Raw genomic sequence first — 11,402 nt, forward strand, 5'->3', positions numbered from 1 at the left:
AAGAGGTTAATCCTCTGCACTGTGTAAAAAGACTGTCTTCTCTGATTCTCCCCTTCTTCCAATGTCCCCCTCTTATCTCCTGATAAGACAATATCATGTGGAGTCACTCTGCACATGTTCAGTTTGGTGTGGGTTGCTAGAGAGGTTTTTTTTTTCTTGGGAGAGTGCATGTGATCAGCACAGGGCCAATCAGCACTGTCCAGACAGAGGTCAGAGGTTCTGCATCCTCCTAGACCAGAATGGAAGCTCCTCCTACAAGCTTTACCATGTGCTCTGCTGCACACTGATTGAAGTCACAAGACTGCTCTAACTGCTGACGAGAAAAGGTATTTAACAGTTTATATTTACTAAAATAATTGCATTTCCATGTTGTGTGTACTGTGAGAGCCCAGATATAGTGAAGGCAGGGTTCTGGGAGATCAGATATAGTGAATGCAGGGTCCGGGGAGACCAGATATAGTGAATGCAGGGTCCGCAGAGACCAGATACAGTGAATGCAGGGTCCGGGGGGACCGGATATAGTGAATGCGGGGTCCTGGGAGACCAGATACAGTGAATGCAGGGTCCTGGGGAGACCAGATATAGTGAATGCAGGGTCCTGGGAGACCGGATATAGTGAATGCGGGGTCCTGGGAGACCAGATATAGTGAATGCGGGGTCCTGGGAGACCAGATATAGTGAATGCGGGGTCCGGGGAGACCAGATATAGTGAATGCGGGGTCCTGGGAGACCAGATATAGTGAATGCGGGGTCCGGGGAGACCAGATATAGTGAATGCGGGGTCCTGGGAGACCAGATATAGTGAATGCAGGGTCCTGGGAGATCATATATAATGAATGCAGGGTCCGAGGAGACCAGACATAGTGAATGCAGGGTCCGGGGAGACCAGATACAGTGAATGCGGGGTCCGGGGAGACCAGATATATTGAATGCGGGGTCCGGGGAGACCAGATACAGTAAATGCGGGGTCTTGGGAGACCAGATATAGTGAATGCGGGGTCCGGGGAGACCAGATATAGTGAATGCGGGGTCCAGGGAGACCGGATATAGTGAATGCAGGGTCCTGGGAGACCAGATATAGTAAATGCGGGGTCCGAGGAAACCAGATATAGTGAATGCAGGGTCCTGGGAGACCAGATATAGTGAATGCAGGGTCCGGGGAGACCAGATATAGTGAATGCAGGGTCTGGGGTGTAGTAACACTTTAACCCCTTGCCCTCCAGAGGATTTACTCCCTTTCCTGACCAGGCCATTGTTTGCGTTACAGCGCTGTGTTATTTTAACTGACAATTGCGCGGTCATGCAATGCTGCACCCAAATTAAATTTACGTTCTTTTTTTCCCACAAATTGAGCTTTCTTTCTGTGGTATTTGATCGCCTGTGCGGTTATTATTTTTTGTGCTATAAACAATTTTGAAAAAATAAACAATATTTTGGACTATTTGCTATTAAACATGTCCAGTAAAAAAATTTTAAAAATCATAAACTTAGGCCAAAATGTATTCTGCGACATGTCCTTGCTAAAAAACAAAAATCCTAATACGTGTAAATTAATTGGTTTACGTGAAAGTTATAGCGTTTCCAAATGGAGGTATAGATAATTGGATTTTTTTTTTCTACTAGTAGTGGCGATCAGCGACTTTTAGCAGGACTGCGGCAGACATTTTGACACTGGGGGGGGAACTAATTTGGTGTCACCGACACCCCAATGATACCATTATAGTGATCAGTGCTAAAAAAAAAGTGCTGACACTGTACTAATGGCACTGGGCAGGAAGGGGTTAATGTGAGGGGCGATCAACGGGTTAACAGTGATGGGAGTGTTTTACTGGGGGGGGTGTTCTTCAATGTAAGCGCACTGATTGGGATGGCTGTACTGTGCACAGCCATCCTGAGCAGTGTGCTCGAGCTGACAGGGAGGAAGATTGTAAACAAAACAATCTTCCTCACCGTCGGAGATACTCTTTTTTCCAACAGTGGGACTTTGCGGGGGCTTCTTGCAGATAGCTTGGCTTCACATAGGCGTCTTCTAATTGTAACAGTCCTCACAGGGAACTTTACACCTTCTTTCATCTTCCTGGAGCTGATTGTTGGCTGAGTCCTTGCCATTTTGGCTATTCTTCTATCCATTCGAATGGTAGTTTTTCGCTTTCTTCCACGTCTTTCAGGTTTTGGTTGCCATTTTAAAGCATTTGCGATCATTTTAGCTGATCAGCCTATCATTTTCTGCACTTCTTTATATGTTTTCCCCTCTCCAATCAACTTTTTAATCAAGGTACTCTGTTCTTCTGAACAATGTCTGGAACGACCCATTTTCCTCAGAATTTCAGAGAGAAATGCACTGTAACCAGCATGTACAACATTTGCTGCCTTCTTTCCTTAAATAAGGGCAATAATTGCCACCTGTTTTTCAAAGAATGAATGACCTCACTAATAGAACTCCACACTATTATTTTGAACATGCCCCTTTCAATTAGTGATTCAATTACACAGAATCAGCAGCATGCATGCCATGACTGTTGGGTCTGTTGGATTTCTATTACTCTACTACACCTGCTAGTAAATTATTTGCCATGTAGAAATATCATTTCTACCAAAAGGTAGGAGGAGGGATGTGATCTCCATGTATAATACATAAGGGGGGTTATGATCTCCATGTATAATACATAAGGGGGGATATGATCTCCATGTATGTTACATAAGGGGGGATATGATCTCCATGTATATTACATAAGGGAGGGGATATGATCTCCATGTATAATACATAAGGGGGGGATATGATCACCATGTATCATACATAAGGGGGATATGATCACCATGTATAATATATAAGGTGGGATATGATCTCCATGTATAATACATAAGGGGGATATGATCTCCATGTATATTACATAAGGGGGATATGATCTCCATGTATAATACATAAGGGGGGGAATATGATCTCCATGTATAATACATAAGGGGGGGATATGATCTCCATGTATAATACATAAGGGGGGATATGATCTCCATGTACAATACATAAGGGGGGGATATGATCTCCATGTATAATACATAAGGGGGGTATGATCACCATGTATAATACATAAGGGGGGATATGATCTCCATGCATAATACATAAGGGGGGATAGGATCTCCATGTATAATACATAAGGGGGGGGATATGATCACCATGTATAATACATAAGGGGGGATATGATCACCATGTATAATACATAAGGGGGGATATGATCTCCATGTATCATACATAAGGGGGGATATGATCTCCATGTATCATACATAAGGGGGGATATGATCTCCATGTATCATACATAAGGGGGGATATGATCTCCATGTATCAATACATCAGTGGTTCATATAGTGAACTTAGTGTAGAGCTATTCCCCCTGAGGTCATCACAGAGGACAAGGGGGCACTCTACGTCTGGAGTAAAATAAATTTAATCTCCAAACACGGAAAGGTTTCTTCACAGTAAGAGCTGTGAAAATGTGGAATAGACTCCCTCAAGAGTTGGTTCTGGCCAGCTCAGTGGATTGCTTTAAAAAAAGTCCTGGATTCTTTCTTCGATACACAGAATATAACTGGATACTAACATTTATAGGTAAAGTTGATCCAGGGAATATCCGATTGCCTCTCGGGGGATCAAGAAGGATTTTTTTCCCTACAGGAACAAACTGGATTGTGCTTTGCTGGATTTTTTTTGCCTTCCTCTGGATCAACTGTGGGTGTAGGATTATTACTTTTTTTTTTGTAATTAATGGTTGCACTGGATGGAATTTTGCCTTTTTTCAGCCAGACTATGTAACTATGTAAATTTCATCATAAATTTAGGCCAAAATGTATTCTGCTCCATGTCTTTGCTAAATAAAAATCCCAATACGTGTAAATTAATTGGTTTACGTGAAAGTTATAGTGTCTACAAATGGCGATATATATACTGGAATTAGTTTTTTTATGTTTACTAGTAATGGCGGCGATCAGTGACTTATAGCGGGACTGCGGCAGGCATTGACACTGGAGGGGGGAACTGAGTTGGTGTCACTGACATCCCCAGTGACACCAATACCGTGATCAGTGCTAATGAAAAGCACTGACACTGTACTAATGGCACTGGGCAGGATGGGGCTAACATGTAGGGTGATCAAAGGGTAAACTGTGTGCTATGTCTGTGCTTTCAACTATAAGCACACTGCTTTGCGTGGCTCTGCAGTGCAGTGCGCAGGAGCTGACAGGGGAGAGATCTGTGTTGTTTACATACAGTTTTCTCCCGCCGTCAGTAATGCTCCGCGATCACCAGCCGGGACCCGGTGATTAACAGCTGAGGCCGCGAATAGCAGCGTGGTTACAGCCCGGGAATGCAAAATCGTGTATATATACGTGATTTTGTGCACTCGTGCCACCCTTTGGCAGTATTTCTGCTAGACGTTGGCGGGAAGTTTAAAAACAAAGTTGGAGTGGAGGTCACATGTTGCCTGTCCAGAGTAGAGCTCCAGTCTGCAGCCACACCCCCTTAAAAAGTATACAGAGGAAATATGTGACAGGACACATGTGACCTCTATGTCCCTAAGTTGTGTCTATTGATTTTTTTTATGACATTAAAGTTTATTAATTAAAAAAAAATGGGGTGGAGGTCACATGCTTCCTGTCGACTGGAGCTCCACTCTGCAGCCTCTTCTTGTTAGCTATATTAAAGTTCACAGGAAACAAAAAGGAAGTGGAGGTCACATGTTTCCTTTCGTCTGGAGCTCCACTCTGCAGCCTCTTCTTAGCTTTAATAAAGTTAACTGGAAACAAAAAGGAAGTGGAGGTCACATGTTTCCTGTCGACTGGAGCTCCACTCTGCAGCCTCTTGTTGTTAGCTTTATTAAAGTTCACTGGAAACAAAAAGGAAGTGGAGGTCACATGTTTCCTTTCGACTGGAGCTCCACTCTGCAGCCTCTGCTTGTTAGCTATATTAAAGGTCACTAGAAAAAAAAAAGTGGAGGTCACATGTTTCCTATCTAAAATAGAGCTCCATTCTGCAGACAGATCTCTCTCGTATTTTCCGTACAGGGGGCGGAGTGTAGCAATTACTTCCGGTTTTGTTGCGCAGCTGGCTAGTTTTGGTTCCGGTTCATGTGGGAGTCCAGAGGTGCTTCTAGCGGATTGCACCGGCGGAGGGTGAGTGTGATGCAGGGGGGTGAGGGGTGTATACTGGGCTGGGGAGGTCTGGGACATCCAGTGGCACCACAGTTCCCAGCATGCACCGGCAGGCTCCCTTTTGATGCACTGTAAATCCCAGCAGACCCTGCCAGGTTCTGTATAGACACCCTTCAGGCTGGCCTCCAGGCACACAGCTCCATTCACCACTGACATACATAGAATGGAGCTGTGTATTGCATTTATGTCCATCCAGACCTGAGATTCACACAGTTCTGCCAACCTGGGATTTTTTTTTGTTTTTGCAGTACTAGTGCCCAATGAGGTGCCCTGCATTCACATGTCCAATCAGGTCCATGCTGTGCTGAGAACAGACAGAGCCCGCTACAGCCGTGTTATCCCCCTATGCCTCTGATGTCGGGGGTTGGCGCCCTGCCTTCTCCTACCGCTCTGAATACTTTATATATCAATCTATGAGAAAGATGGGAGAAAATGTAGTGGATGGCGGGGATTTTTAGGACACCAAAACATCCAACGCAAATTATTTATAAAAGATAAATAAAAAATGTTATTGTTACAAAGCTAAAACCTTGAATTGGGGCTGGAAATGTGTATGTACCCCGTGTCTTCATAGAGAAGATCGGGAATCCATGCCAACAGTAGAAAATGAAAACTAGATACTCCATACCCCTAGAACAAAGAGGCACGCCACGTTTTAAATTCGAATTGGGTCATGGCCAAATGGGCGACGCGTTTTGAGACTCGCCTCGCTCTTCCTCAGGATTTATGGTCTTATCCAAGTAAATTGGATTTAAATCACTAGTGAAAAGGCTCCATTTAACCACTTCCCGTCCGGCACATGTACATAAACGGCTGGATGTGAGCAGTGCAGGAGCGGGTGGCCGTTTATACACAGCCTCTGAATTCACTGCCTGTGCACGCTCCCTGGGAGTGCGCAGCACCGCGATCCGATGCCCGCTGTATCCGGAGGACACAGCAGAACACCGATCGCTGTATGGGACCTCTGTGTGAGATCACGATCATGTGATCACTGATTGGCCAATCAGTGATCACATGAACAGTAGTAAGCAAGATGTCACTTTTGACATCATTGCTTACTACAAGTGAAATCTATGAATGATCACAGAGATCACATGGTATAGGGCTATTCACAGCAGCCTTGTACCATGTGACAAGCTGTGACCAATCACAGCTCATACAGTATTTCTCAATGGCTGCAAGAATGCAGCCAGAGAGAAGGAAAATTTATTTATTTCAGGTACTTATATAGCGCTGTCAATTTACATATATATTGTACATTCACATCAGTCTCTAACCCTCAAGGGGTGTACAATCTAAGGTCCCTAACTCACATTCATACATACACATACTAGGGACAATTTAGACAGGAGCCAATTAACCTACCAGCATGTCTTTGGAGTGTGGGAGGAAACCGGAGTACCCGGAGGAAACCCACACAGGCACAGGGAGAACATGCAAACTCCAGACAGGTGGTGCCGTGGCTGGGAATCGAACCAATGACCCTAGTACTGCCAGATGGAAGTGCTAACCATTTAGCCACTGTGCTGCCCCATAAATGATTGCTTTCACAGCCTTTATGGGTATAAAAACAATCAGTGTAAAAAAACAAAAAAACTCTTCATCACCCCCCACAAGCAGTACAGTTTCACTAGGGTGACAGTATGTAAAACAAAAATAATATAAACAAATAAAATAAAAATGTAAAATACATTTTTGAAAAATTATAATTTTTGGTTATACACTAATTTGGGTTATTTTTGTTTTACCAAAAAGATAGAGGAATACAGTTTGGCCAAGATTTATGAAGAAAGATTATTTATTTGCAAAATTGTATAAGAAAAACTTTTATTTTTCCAAATTTTTGGACTTTTTATTTATATAGCAAAAAAATAAAAATCCCATTGGTGAAGAAATACCACCAAAATAAAGTTTTAACTGTCTCAAAAAAATGCTAAAAATTTCATATGGGTACAGTGTTGTATGACCGCGCAATTGTCATTCAAAGTGTGATAGCTCTGAAAGCTGAAAAATTGGCCTGGACAGGAAGGGGGTGAAAGTGTCCGGACTTGAACTGGTTAACTACTTCCATCCCGGGCACTTTTACCCCCTTCCTGCCCAGGCCATTTTTCACGTTTCAGCGCTCTCACACTTTGAATGACAATTGCGCGGTCATACAACATTGTACCCAAACTAAAATTTTATCATTTTCTTCACACAACTAGAGCTTTATTTTGGTGGTATTTAATCACCGCTGGGGTTTTTATTTTTTGCTAAATTAACAAAAAAAGACCAAAAATGTTGAAAAAAACACGTTTTTCTTTGTTTCTGTTATAAAAGTTTGCAAATAAATAATTTTTCTCCATACATTTAGGCCGAGATGTATTCTGCTACATGTCTTTGGTGAAAATAACCCAAATTAGGATGTATTATTTAGTCTGTAGGAAAGTTATAGAGTTCACAAACTATGGGATAGATCTGAATATTGATCAATCCTGAAGTACTGACAGCCAATCTAATTTCTTGAGGTCCCAGAATGTCAGAATAGTACAGATATCCCCAAATGACCCCTTTTTGCAGAGTAGACAGTCCGACGTACTTCATAAGAGGCATGGCGAGTTTTATGAAGTTGTATTTTGTTTGTCATAATTTTTCGGAAAATGAAAAAATTAAAAAAATTAGTTTCACTATTTTTTTTACATACTGTCACCAGTGCAGTACAGCGTCATCATATAACTGGCATGGCGGTGAACAGGGGCACTGACTGGTGACAGTATGAAAAAAAAAAAATATATATATATATATATATATATATATATATTTTATTAAAATTTTTTCTTTTTTTTCATATTTCACTATGACCAAAGTAGTACAATGTTACCATAGTAACATTGTACTGTTTTGGGGAAGTGATCAGTATTTTTTTATTTATTTATTTTTACACAATTTGCTTATAGCAAAGAATTACTTTGCTATAAGCAAGCATTTACCTGAATGACATCGATTCATTCAGGGTTTTTTTTTTTTTGTGCTTAGCTGTGATTTGGCCACAGCTAATCACATGACATGTGCATGTGATCCTTGTGACCATTCACAGCTAGACACTAGTATACAATGGATGGCATGAATGAAGCCATCCATTGTATACAACTGTCATGTGACCTGCTGTGATTGGTCACAGCAGGTCACATGGTACTGGCAACGGGGGTCGGTACTCAGATCTGTCATCGGCCGTGTCCGAGGTACACGGCCGGTGACAGATCGCGCCGCTGCACGGCTCTGCAGGAGCGTAATCTGCGCATGTGCGGGAGGACGCCAAATGGTGTCCACCCGGAACGCTGATGACATTTGCCGGTCGCCATTCGGCCATAGGGCGGGCGGCAAATGGTTAAATCATAGTTTTTAAAGAATGACTCACCGACAGTCCCATTCACTTTAATGGGACGGCTGGTGATGCGGCAGGGACACAACAAAGTGAGGTACGTGGTGGCAGCAGGTGAGTGGAGGTTCGCTAACAGGCGCTGCCATGATGGATCGAAAATGACAGGTGCTTTTTAAATGGAAAGCATCCGACTCATTCTCGCTGGTAGTTCGCATTTTTAATATTTGCAAACCAAATGAAGATTTCCTTTTTAGAATAATAAGTTGTCAGGTTAGTAAACCAACAATATCAGAACCGATTTTAGGTTAATCTTTTGCTTTGACTTTCAATGATAACCCTAGATTTCGGGTTGTCCCTGGAAAAGTAATAGAGGGGAAATCTTCCAATGGGGACACTAGGTTTTGTGACCTGGGGGATTCTCTTCATTTGCAGGGATTTTTATCTACTTTCTGTTTGGCTATGGGACAAGAAGTGAAGGGAAGTCTCTGAAAAGGGACACAGATGGCTAAAAAAAAAATAAAAACAAATCTAACGGGGTTATAACTTTCTCTTGCTCTACTTTGACATAAGAGGGGCTGAGGGTGTCATCTATGGTGAAACTCGTAGGGTGGGACCTATGAAAGCGACGTCATCATGCACGCCGAGTTGATTGATGTCTGGGTCTGCTCGGTTTGCTTTTAGGAACACACTATGGTGTGCTTTGATGCAATCATTTCTGTGAGTGCGCACTATACACTTTTAAATGTCTGTACAGTATTACGCTATAGGATGGCTCTGTATCCATTGCTTTTGTGAGCTACTATGGCTGTTTATTCGGCTTGTGGAGGAAAGTGATACTAAATGCACATTGTTTAATTTACAATCTCCCTTCTCTTTCTGTATGCGGATGATGGCACTGTAAAAAAAAAAAATCTAAGTGCCTTTGTCCTAATCTATATACAGCTTTCACCCGGCTCTTTTCCAGCTTGTCTGCAGGAAAACAGTGGTAGGAGGAGCTTCTAGTCCCCTGTTACTGGTCACATGTTCAAAAACAGTAAAAATAAACAATTATTATCTATAAACGTGTTTTAAATTGTCTTAGAAATATATATATTTGCAATCATATTTTTATTATTTTTTGGCAATAACCTGGTGTGGGTGGATTTCTGCCAGTGTCACGTTCCTTCAACCTGTGTCTTAGCATAACAGTGTGCTGAAGCCTCCATCAATCAAGATGTAATATCCCACCCCCTTTGTGTTTAGCTGCTTTCTGGGCATGGAGGAGGGTGTGGGCTGTCATTTACCACTGTGTATACACCCACATGTGTGACTATAGTCATACGGGCTGCACAGATGTGATAGAGGGGAAATGCTCAGCATAGAAACTCACTGAAAACTGAGCATGTGCAGTAGCTGCCAACACTGCTCTGCAAAAAAACCCAGCTGCATTGGGGACATGGACATGCTTTGCACACTGGTGGTTATGGATTGGAAGACTGGAATAATGCATTTTTGGCGTTTTCTATGTGGACCTCATTGGGACATTATATGACGATTAGCGCCTTCCCGCTGGCCGTACGCATATTTGCAGCCTCTCGGCAGGTGGACTTTAAGGCCGAGAGGTCACATATAGCATACCTAAAGAGAAACAGAGCTGTGCTGAGAGCGCGTGCCAAGCGCACTCCCTACACAGTTTTCGGAGGCTAACGAGCTCACTATCTCTTTGTGCGGTTGGGAGCTTTCCGGTCATGTGACTGCTCTGAAAGCCAGTCACATGATCAGAAATCCCTCCCCGCCTTCCTGCATCTGAAACCTCTTAAAGGGCCGTGAAGCGCCAGCACCAAGGGGTTAACCCTTTGAGGACCGTAAGATTTTGGAACGCCAAAAGAATCAATTTTTTTGTCTTTAAAGTTCGTACACTTCAGTTGCTGTAACTAAGCCATTTCATGAAATAATTGGCAAAAAGCTAGATCCATTTGTTGTTTTTTGATAAGAACTAATATTTTGACTCAAACCAAAAAAAAAAAGAGTTTTAAGTTCTTAACCAGATGATACAGGCAATTAAAAACATAGGACAAATACGTCCCTTGGTCCTCAAAGGGTTAAGAGATAACAATAGACTGATTAGGACTTGAGAACACTTGTTTTACATTTTTTTGACTTTTGACTTTTCATAATTTGTGTACTTTATGTTAAAGTGTTACTAAACCCACATCAGTGAAATCAGTCTGTATATGCAGTAAAACATGCTTGTTATACTCACTGTGGAACCCAAGGGGTTAATCCTCTGCATTGTGTAAAAAGGCTGTTTGATCCAGTCTTTTCTGATCCTCCCCTTCTACTGTCCCCAATCCATCTGCTGATAGTACAGAGCCTTGGGGGCATGCTGCGCATGCTCAGTTTGTTGTCTATTCTTAGAGAGTTTTTTTTTTCTTGGGAGGGTGCATGTGATCAGCACGGGGCCAATCAGCACTTTCCAGATAGAGGGTCGGGGTCCTGCAACTGCATTGGACAATCATGGGAGAATGAAAACTCCTCCTACAAGCTTTAACATGTGCTCTGATGAACACTAGATAGATAGAAGTCACAAGACTGCTCTAACTGCTGATGAGAAAAGGTATTTAGCAGTTTATATTTACTAAAATAATCGCATTTCTATGTACTGTGGGAGACCAAATATAGTGAATGCAGGGTCCGGGGAGACCAGATATTGTGAATGCGGGGTCTGGGGAGACCAGATATAGTGAATGCAGGGTCCTGGGAGACCGGATATAGTGAATGCAGGGTCCGGGGAGAGCAGATATAGTGAATGCGGGGTCCTGGGAGACCGGATATAGTGAATGCGGGGTCCTGGGAGACCGGA

The sequence above is a fragment of the Staurois parvus genome, unplaced genomic scaffold (assembly GCF_062004578.1).
Source record: "Staurois parvus isolate SC_StPar_1 unplaced genomic scaffold, SC_StPar_1.0 ptg000423l, whole genome shotgun sequence".
Lineage (NCBI taxonomy): Eukaryota > Metazoa > Chordata > Amphibia > Anura > Ranidae > Staurois > Staurois parvus.